An 11,569-nucleotide genomic window follows, 5' to 3' on the forward strand; every position below is an offset into this window, starting at 1 on the left:
ACTCCGCAAGAAGTTCCTGGAGGCCTTTCGGGAACAATTATTGAAGGAGTCCCGGAAGCGGTTTATGGAGGAATCTCGGGAGGAGTTCTTAGAGGAATCCCAGAAGGAGTTCTTGAAGCAATCCCAGAAACAGTCCCCTGAATTTCTCAAGGAATTCCCGATGAAATCCCGAAAGGAGCTCTTGAAGGAATCCAATACGAAGTTTTGGGTGAATTCTCGGAAGGATTTCTCAGATAAATTTCAGAACTCTCACAGAAACTCCCGAAGACATCCCAGATAGAATTCCTGGAGAAATCTCGCATTGACTTCCAGGAGGATTTAAGAGATGAACCAGCCTAGGGCTGAAAATCTCTATGATAAAGTAATAATAATTCCGGGAGGAGTCCTCATAGAATTCAGAACGGAATCTTGAAATGAATTCCTGAACAGTGCTGAAACATTCATTTCGTCAAATCTAAATTCAATCACCTACAGTTCATTTTAGAAGCTGAACCTGAGAATATGGTATATGAAAAACTTGTGCAGCAAGCCCAGTTCTGCAAGAAAGTCACGGAAAACCGCTATTTTTCGAATATTTAAGGTAAATGTCACGGACTACCCAAGTAACCACGGTGCTGAAGCCTTATTAGGGGTCGTCCATAATTGACGTAGCTTTTTGGGGGGGAGGGGGGTGTTTGTGATTTTGTGACGAAGTGTGACGATAGGGGGGTAGGGGTTTGTGATATGCTACGTAGCTTTCTACTAGGCCTATAAAAAAAAATTTCATAATTAATAAACTCTTTACTTGCATTAAATATTTTTATCCAGTAAATAAAAAAAGAATTGCATGATTTTTTTTCCAATCATATTATTGTAAATAACAAATAATGGAAATAAATGCCTGCTTCATTTCATAAGACATGCAGCTATCGGACGCAACAACTGTATCTGAGAAAGTGGTTTCGAAATCCTGCGTAAAGAATAATATATTGTGTTTGCAGACGAAAATCAATTTCGCGGAAATGCTTCTCAAGACCTATAGTTTGCTGCTTGATATAGAGGGCACTGCACGCCGCTAAGGTTACAAAGAAAAATTTTTGTAAGCTTTTGGCATTACGGCAAGATTCCAAGAGTTCCTTATATAGTTTCTACAGGACTTCCTCGAAGAATTCATCCAACAATTTCTTAAGGAACTCCTCTAGCAACTTTGTAAGTTTTTTTTTCAGACTCGAAGATAAGCACAGTAGTAGAATTAAAAGGAATTTGCTCGTCCTTTCTAGTTTTTCTTTAAAAGAGTTATTCATTTTTTATTTTTCTTTTGCAAAAGTGAAGTATTAGTGAAGTGTTTTTAAATTAAAACTAGAGTCTGAAGTAACAAGTTCTACTAAAAGCTCTAAAGTAATAGTAAAGGGAAAAAACTTTGTAAGGAATTTCTCATTGTATTCTTCATAGGTTTCCCAAACAGGAGAAGGATAACATTTCCACAGAAATTCCTACTGGGAATCCCAGAAAAAAACTTCTGAAAACATTTTAAAAGGATCTGGAGGAATCTCAGAAGGAATCCTTGAAGTAACTTCCTGAAGAATTTCAGAAGGAGCTCCTGGAACAATCATGAAAATAAATAAAGAAATTTCAAAAGAAATTCCGTGAGTAAATTAGATGGAGCAATTTAAATGAAGCTTTCGGAAAAACCTTGAACAAACTTCTGGAAGAATCTTAGATGGAGATATTTGTAGATTGTCAGAAGGAACTTCTGTTTTTATTTCTGAAGAAAGCACGGAAGAAATAATTGAAAGAACCCCGTAAGGAGTTTCTGAAGCAATCCCGAAAATAACTTTTGGGAAATCACAAAAGATTATCTGGATATAACTCCTGATGAAATCTAAGAAAGAATATCCTAGAGGAATTCCAGAAGCAACTATGGGAGGAATCCGTAAAGAAATTTCTCGCAGAATTCAAAGATATCCTGGAGGAATCCTGGATGGAGTAAATGGAGGGATGCTGGAAAAAGTTACTGAAGAAAAAAAAACCTGGATAAATCCTAGAAGGAACTCCTCGAAGAATTCGAGAAGAGTCCAGGAAGCAGTTCCTGAAGGAATCCAAAAAGGAACACCTGGAGGAATCACAGAAGTAACTCCTGGGAGGGTTTTGAAAGAATACCGGAGGGGTTACCTACCGAGATCTTGGAATATCTGAGTGAATTCCTGAAGGAAGCCAATAATGAACTCCTGGAGGAATCCCGAAAGGAACTTTAAAAAAAAACACAGAAAGAGGTTCTGATGGAATCTCAAAAGAAATTCCGGTTAAAATCCCTGTAGAGATGTCTAAAGAAACTGCTGGTGGAAGAGAGGAGAAAAAACCTTGAAAGAACTCCTGAAGGAAACCATGGATAAACTTTTAGAAAAACCTTAGAAAAAAAAAACTCCTGGAGAAATCTCAGAGGTTTTGGAGGAATCTAAGAAGGAACTCCGGAATGAATTATTGGAGGGATCTTTGAAGGAACCCCTGAAGGAATACAATAAAGAGGAATTTTCTAATGGAATACCAAAAAAAATCCTTGGAGAAATCCCAGAAGGAAGTGCTGGAGGAACTAAAAAGGGAGACATTCTCAAAAATGCGAATCCCAAAATAAACTTCTCTAGGAATTCCAAAATGAACTGCTGTAAGAATTATAGAAGAAACTCCTGCAGGGTCCTTCGAATGTCGTGGTGAATTTTATTCAAATGAAATCAATTTGATATTCTTAGTAGATTTATTAGTGAACAAACTAATATCTTCGGAAGAGCTTCTAGGCTAATATGGTAGCAGAACGATGGGTGGTTTATTGAGTCATTAGCTTTGGTGATAATCTCCACTGGTTGCATCTATGGTCTTGATGTCGGCGATCTGAACCTGGCAGTCGGCAATGTTTCTTGCTATTGTTGTTTTTTCATAATATTCTATTAGCATACAAGTTAAAATTGAAATCAGAGCTAAATTCGATTTTTTTTACATGAACATTTTGTTGAGTTTGGGGGGGGGGGTGTTTAACAAGCTACGTCATTTATAGAGGGGGGTGTCTGAATTTGTGACGAAATGCTACGAGGGGGAAGGGGGGCATTAAAAATCGCTCAAAAAAAGCTACGTCATTTATGGACGCCCCCTTACATGCAGATATACGGTGTACTTAGAGCAATCATTACTTTACATGCAATCTTAAAGTTGATTTAAAGTGGAAATGGGCAATTATGCGACTGCTTCAAGATTATACCAGTATAATCTTAATTCGATTCTAGATTGCCCACTTCCACTTTAAATCAACCTTAAGTTTGCATGCATACGCGCCAACTTGTGACGTAGTTGGGGGGGCGAGGCCTCTCAAAATCAACCAAATTCGTAAAATTTCGACGCAGTTCATCTAGTTTAGGCATATTTACGTGAAAACTAGTGCATTGAGCTAAAAAAAGTTGAATTTTGTCCAATTTTGGAGAGCTTCGCCCCCCCAACTGCGTCACAAGTTGGCGCCTATGTTTGCATGTAAAGTAATGATTGCTCTAAATACACCGTATATCTGCATGCAATAAGGCTTTAGCACCGTGGTTACTTGGGTACCTTCGAAAAATGCCAATGATATTCACGGTGAAACTTGAATCCTGAAGCAATCCAGAAATGAGCTTCTGGAGGGTTCTCGGAACTTCTAATGTCATCTCAGAAGAAATTTTTTAAAGAATTCAGAAATTAGATGAAACCGACAATCTTCAAGAGAAAGCAGGACTTGCCGATTTTTGCGATGTCGACAATAAGAATAATCGTATGCAGATGAGATCTCAATATAATTGCTCTAAGATTCTCCTAGACTGTTGGACCAACCAACATGGCGTAATGGAAACTCCGCTGTTACTTTTGCACAACGCAAGGCACAACGCATTAAATACATCGCGGACCTTGATGGTGCTACTGCCTTCACGAATGACAGGGAAATAGAATACACTGGCCTAGAAATTACATCAAATTCGTGGATACGCCCCATGTGACCCAATGCCTTGTATTCGTCCATGAACTTTCTGTACTCGACAGCTACCATTGCATTGGGGCGTTGTCCAGACACCTTTCAATCAAACGGAAGCGGTGTAGTGCAGTTCACCGACTATTTGCCACCTTCTCCAGAACTTCATTCTCGAACGGTATGTGTACCATGTAACGCCCATCTTCACAGCGAATAGTAGTGTTGGCAAAGAAATTCTCTCATTAGGCTTCTATTGGAGATTGGACAAGTCCTGAATCCTCCCCAATGGTCCAAAACTGCTCTATACTGCGTTGAATTTCGGAAATAGTAGCAACGTTGCAAATTACAGGCGTCTTTGATAGTCCTTGACATATTTTGCCGCGCATCATCACGCCGAAGACAGAACTTACAAGTCGTCGTTCAATTGAATACAACCAGCAACACTGAAGAAGTTGGAAACATCGTTGCCTTCCAGAACAAGATCAATGGGTCCGTTCCGTATTGGTAGAAATACGGATCTGCTAACTGAATTACCGTTGGAAGTGACCAACAAGATGCGTCTATTGTTGCCGATGGAAGATCTACGAAGATCTTGGGAAGGGCGAAGGCTCCAATTGCGGTGACGTAGTGCGATATTCTGGACTTCAAGGGGAACTGTAACTTGCAGCGAGGCTGTTCGAGCTTGCTTGGAAGTTAATCATCAATGTTAACTTCTTTTCCCGATCAGCCTAGATAGCTGTGTAGTGTCGGTAGCGGTTGTCTCCATTGGCTAAGAATAACACTACGGACCGCCTTATCCAGTGGTAAGAGTTCACTTAACAGGTGACCCCTAATTCATGGTGTTATGCGGCAACATGCTTACCGTGCCAAGAAATGAATGGTTAGGGGGGGTCTAATAAAAACCTAACCACAAACGGAGCCTGTGGGCGTCCTCAACAGTGTTACGCCCTTATTGCGCTAACCGGAGCAATGGTGCAGTGGACCTTGCGTTTCTCCGAGATAATAAGGGCGGGATTATTCAAATGTTGTAAATTAGCTTACATTACTACCTATATGGTTTCGCTTAATGCGTTTTCGCCATTGGCGTTTTTCAATTGACACCGCTTTGGTTTGTCGTTGATGTTTCCTTTTTATGCTGTGATTGTGAAGAGTGTAATCCTGTCTAGTTTGGGTAGTGGCTATGGCTAGGAAACCTCAGATCAATTTTCAGCGTGAAAAGCGTGCGTAGCCCAAGTGGCTCTACTTCAAAAAATTCATTTTCTTAGGGTAACTTCTGTATAGTTTACCATGTGAACCCAGTTTTGCTTCTCTCATTATAAATGAAGCGAGGCACGAGCATGCTATATCTTAGTATGTTTCAACCTTTCCTTCAAGCAAGCTCTTGTATTCAGCATCTTTTTGCTGATATTTGGCTGTGTTGCTACGATGGTTACATCATCTGAAACAGCTCAAACATTAATTTGAGATGCTTCAGTTTGATGGATTACTTAGGTACATAGGACAGTTCATGGATAACTTAACATAGAATTCCACCTAACCTAACTCTGCATTAGCAGAATTTGTCATGAGTTGATTGAATGGCATGTGTCAGATGAGGAGTCTCCATTTGACGTTCTTTGCACTTTTTAGTGTTCCTTCGCAAAATTTGCGTATTCATGCGTCCCTGCTCAATAAACTAGGGAGCCTGTATTAATTGGTTGCGACCACATTTTATAGATAACTTGCTTCCATTGCTACTCCAAGAGAGTTTCATTGTGGTTTTGTAGCTACAACGCCCTCCATTGTGGTATACCATAACTATTGCTTTGAAAGAAGCTTGTCCTCTGTGGTCTGTGCGGACCGCAAGAGGTATTCCTGAATGGAACTCTGATCTGTTCAAGTTCAAAATATCTTCGGATAAACCAGTCTTTTGCATAGTTACGGATCTTTAGCTTCCGCCAGAGAATTATAGCTATATAATTGACTTAGTGGGCACTAAAACGCTCTGCTTACTTCAAATCTCCAGGAGCAAATGGTGTTTTGTCCTGTTTTTCTCCAGAGGGATTTGAGTATTTCAAACATGTTTTGAACTCTTGTAGTTTTCTATAGGATATTTTCATCGCGTGAAATTACTCCATAGTTTTATCCCGAAAGGGTGCGTGCGTTGTATAAAGAAGGAATGAGTTCCTGGTTACCTCGTTCTTTCTGAAATGCTTGAAACGCATTGTCGATTATCACATCTGTGATGTTCGTCTGGCTGACATGGCTATTCATGTGAACTCACATGCCTCCCAATTTGGGATGTCAAAGTTGTATATGTTTTCAAGAAAGTACTCGCTCAAACGTAGTTTTGCTTGGGTGACTTTTTGAATATTGAGGATGCTTTCGATGTCGTGCCTTTCAATGTCATATTGAAAGTCGCATGACGTCACAAGCTACCTCCAAAAACACATAGGCTCTCTTTACGCTTATGCGTTTTACAGTGTCCTTTTCAGGGCATTGATTAAACCCGTTGTGGTATGGGCTATGAGCTCTCGTTGCGCTTATGCGTTCATTCCCTCTACTAGGGTACTCCTTCCTATTTCATCACCTTTCCCTTTCCCTTTCCTAATTCCCATCCCTTGTCCCATGCTCCCTCAAGTAAATGATGAAATAGGCTTATATGTATGGCGATGGCACAAATGTCCCAAATGGAGGATAACGTGCCTCTGGAGCCGGCCTTCTGATAGCTGATACCTGATGCTGTAACTTACAGCGAACTTCGGAGGCAGCTTCATCGATCTCTGCGATCGGCAGTTTGATTTTTCGCCGAAGAATCTTCATTAGCTGGGTAACTCATTCCGTTGTGAAGCAACACTCGCTACCTAAATCCAGCAGCGCTGAAATGCTGTGGCTAATAGAACTTTCGTTCTCATGGGTTCTAACGAACCACATACAGCTAGTAAGGCCCGTATGTACCGCTGTGTTCGATAATAGCGGTTCTTGATTCGACTACACTGCCCTTCTAAGCATATCTGTCCCATGTGGTTTTGCATTCTAGCAGTGTTTTTCTCAGTAATGGAGCCATTTGAAGTTAATTTGATTTTTTTCCATTTTGCATCACAAATAAATATTCCGAGCGTCTTTCTGTCATTGATTTTTAGCAAAGAATAAAATAGAAAGAATGTCCTCTCTTGTCTTTTTCTATGTAAACGTCAAGCGACAAGACAAGTGGCGCTGTCTAAGCATTTCAAGGAGGAAGCTCTATGTAACAGTGTTCACGATTTGTCATAAGAGAAGTTGGTGTGCGTATGTTTTGGTATCTGCATAAAATCAGTAACGCACACTACCACATGAGAGATGAACTTTTATCCGCAGATAGCGCTGCGGTAGTGTCCCCCAAGCATCAGCGGAGTGGGCATTCTTGATATTCTTATTCTTTGTTTTAAAATAGAACTTAAGATAGAGCAGTGGAACAGTATGAGTAGAAAAACAACATGGCACAGATATGCTTAGAACGGTAGTGCACGACTGACATTGAATGACTGTCGTCTGAAACGATTGTGCTACTTTTCCCTGAAAGTCGGTTCCCCGAATGCCAGTTCTCCGAAAAGAATCTACATTACATATTCTTGTTCGAAATGATCACTTGCCACAAGATGTTCGTGATCCTGTTGGCTAGGTTGCTCAAAAAGTTAATCGATCATAATTTGACAAGTCGTTAGGGTCAATTTGGTTCTAGAAAGAACGAGCAACAATGTAAAGAAAGAGGCATATTACCATTCTTCATTCTGAAGTGTTTCAGCAGGTGTGAGGAGCACTAGAACTTGAACGAACAGCCTATAAAATAAAAAAAAAGGGAATCGGGATTCGAGGAAAAATAGCACAACCATCCGAAACAGTTGTGACAGGGCTTGTTCCATCGAATAACTTGTTCTTTTTCGTCGATAGTCATGTTGTAGAATTCATCACATTGATAGAGTAGATGTTGGCCAGTGCATGCTGGGCACTGCTATGCTACTTAATGAGGAGCTCCGTGATTCGCCGATCGAAGAGATTTGGGTGTCCTCGTTGGTTCAACCGTTTCCATTGGCTTGCTGCTCACAGTTTCGAACACGTTGACTTGATGCTGCAAAAATTGAATCAACTGCTGAAATTTAATAATGTTATTTGCTTCCGCATGCTCATCCCAATTGTGTCTTGTGTGCGTCACCGAAACATTCGCTGTCTGTCCACAATCCATTTCTGGAGAATGGTAAGGGATTGCAATTGCCAAAGTTATGCGTTGGAAGTGCGTTCCTCAGCACTAAAGTCCCCAAATATTTCGTGCCCGTTTTGAGCAGGCCTTTAGATTTAACCCACATTTCATGGCTCTTTCGTGACATAATTTGTGAATCACCCCTTATTATTGCTGTTCTACAGATGAATAAGCCGCTCATAAGCTTGATTTTGAAAGTTTTGGCTAATAATAAGGAATAAGCTGTTATCCAGCTGACACTGTTATTTTTGCACTGCCAGATCGTCATCAACTGTCAATTTTGATGTGCTCCTTCCTCGTGGCTGTTGTCGTTTGGTATGCCTGCCAGGAAGTTTTCTTCTCGCTGAATGCGAAGTTCTATGCTGCGCACCATTGACAGTTAAAATCTCCACACATCGCTCCGATCCATGCTTTCCTGCATACCAGCAATCACCAGTGGGGCACCGTGCACGTCAACCACGAATAAATTTATCGTAGTCCACATGATTTTAACATGTTTGGAAAATTGACACTTTTGGGCACTCTGACAGATCTGGGATGTGCACGACATGCTCGAATTAGTCATCAAGTCATTACCATAAGTTATTACCTGAGTTATTCCTGAGATATACAAGGAAACTGATGACGCCTCACAACACTAGGTTTACGTCTCATCGAAGTTCGGAAGTCGGAAAACATTCGTAAATACAACATTTTAATAAATCCATAAACTCATTTCTTGTATGTAAGATGTATGCTGTTATCTTGGTATGGATTATGATTATGGTCCCACGGCCGAAGCGAAGAGAGACTGGTGAATGAGTCAAGGTCACTGTGGTACTAGAGAGAAGTAAAATAGAAAATCTCATACCTTCAAGCTTACAATCAATTATGATTTGATATTTTTAATCGGTAAAAAGGACAGCACTCCCAATCCTAGTTTTATTAGACCGCCCAATGCTCCGCTGCCTAAGCGACTGTCAAAAAAGCGAAGGAAAAGTAAAAGCAGAAGTACGGAAAACTTGATCTAGAGATGGGAGAGTCAGTCGATTGACGGATGCGGACAGCATCGGACGGCAGCAACATTATTCACCTTCTCCGAAATTTCACTCACTAGGAGAAAGCACATTGCGTCGCTTTCGATACTAGCGTGCGCAGGGTTCTTCCTTAGGGGGGGGGGGGGGGGGGGCACTACAATGATGGTGCAATATATGATCATGGTGCAAAATAGAATCATGGTGTTATACGCAATATGAATTTCCAAGAAGGGGTTTCAACATGCTGTGCTAACATCGTCAAGAACTTCAAATTTGTATTTTGAAGAAAGCTTCGAATTGTGATGATTTCAAGGCAATGCGAAACTTGAATATGAAGTCATTATCTCTTATAAAATTTTATAAACGTATCAAATACAATGGAAAAAATCAAGAAAGAAGAAAGAAAGAATTTCAATCTTGGACAATTAGTGCTACTAGAATTGGAGAAGACTCCATTGAATTCTAGATAGAACAATCTCGATCGGAATCCTTGTTGCAATCTACAGACACTCCTCTAAGGATTCGTACATGAATTTCATCAGGAATTGCTCCAAAAGTACTTCCAGGAGTTCCTCCAGAAATGCTTTCAGGGATTTCTTCCAGGAATTCCTCCAGAAAATCCTAAAGGAATTTTCCCGAAACTATTCCTGGAATTCCTCCAGGGTATCCTCCACGGATTCTTCCAAAGTTTCTCCAGGTTTTTTTTCAGAAATATTTTCAGAAGTTCCTCCACTAATTTCTTCAGGAAGCCTCATATATTTCTACAGAAATCCCTCAAATAATTCCTTCAGGAATTTATCCAGTAAACACTCCAAGAATTCCTCCTGAAATTTCTTCCAGGATTTTTTTAGGAATGTATGCCACAATTCCTCCGGTATATCCTCCAGGGATTCCTCTAGGGATTGCTTCACGGATTCCTCCAGAAAAACTTAAAGGAATTTCTCACGGAACTCATCAAGGAATTCCTCGAGAAATTCCACTAAGAATTTCTGCCAGAATTCCCCGGTAATGTCTCCCGGAATTCTTGCAGGAATTCCTCGAAGATTTCCGGCAGGAATTCCTCCACGGATTCCTCCAGGAATTTATCCAGGAAATTTTCCAGGTTTTTTTTTTCAGGAATTCCTCCATTAATGAATTTCTTCAGAAATTCCTCAAAAAAATCATCCAGAAATTCCTCCAGGAGTTCTTTCAGAAATTCTTCTAGGAGTTCCTTCAGACCTTCCACCAGTAATTTCTTCAGGAAGTCTCACATATTTCTTCAGATATTCCTCAAATAATTCCTCCAGAAATTCCTCCAGTGAATACTCCAAGAATTCCTCCAGAGCTTCCTCCTGAAATTTCTTCTAGAAAAAAACCTTTAAGGAATGTCTGCCAGAATTCCTTTAATATTTCCTGCAGGTATTCATCTAGAAATTCTCCACGGATTCCTCCAGAAAATCCTAAAGGAATTTCTCCCGGAACTCTTCCAGGAATTAAGGGATGAACCAGCCTAGGGCTGAAAATCTCTATAATAAAGTAATAATAATAATAATAATTCCAGGAATTCCTCGAAAAATTCCGCGAGAAATTCCTCCAGGGAATCCTCAACACATTCCTCCAGGAATTTCTTCAGGAACTCCACCATGGATTCATTAATGAATTTCTTCAGAAATTCTTCAAAAACATCCTCCAGGTATTCCTCCAGAAATTCTTCCAAGATGCCTCCAGGGATTTCTTCCAGGAATTCCTCGACGGATTCCTCCAGAAACCATAAAGGAATTTCTCCCAGAACTCTTCCTGGCATTCATCCAGGAATTTCTCCAGTAATTTCTTCAGATTTCCTCCAGGATTTCATTCAGGAATTTCTCTAGAATATCCTCTAGAAATTTCTGCCAGAATTATTCCAGAGAATCCTAAGAGAATGTTTTCCTGAACTCTTCGAAGAATTCCTCCAGAAACTCTACGAGGAATTCCTCCAGGGTGTCCTCCATGGGATCCTCAACGAATTTATTCAGTTTTTTTCCAGGAATTTCTTCAGGAAGATATTCAGTTATGAATTTCTTCAGAAATTTCTTTTAAAAATCCACCAGAAATTCCGTCGGTAATCCTCTAGGAGTTCCTTCAGACATTCCTCCAGAAATTTCCCCTGGAAGCCTCATATATTTTTTCCAGAATTTCCACAAATAATTTCAACAGGCAATCCTCCAGAGATTCCACCTGAAATTTCTTCCAGTAAAAATCCTCTAGGAATGTCTGCCCGAATTTCTCCAATATATTCTCGAGGGATTCCTCCAGGAAATGCTTCACGGATTCCTCCTGAAAATTCTAAAGGAATTCCTCCTGGAACTCTTCCAGGAATTCCTTCTGGAATTCCTCGAGAAGTTCCTCCAGGGA

The sequence above is a fragment of the Aedes albopictus genome, chromosome 1 (assembly GCF_035046485.1).
Source record: "Aedes albopictus strain Foshan chromosome 1, AalbF5, whole genome shotgun sequence".
Taxonomy (NCBI): Eukaryota; Metazoa; Arthropoda; class Insecta; order Diptera; family Culicidae; genus Aedes; species Aedes albopictus.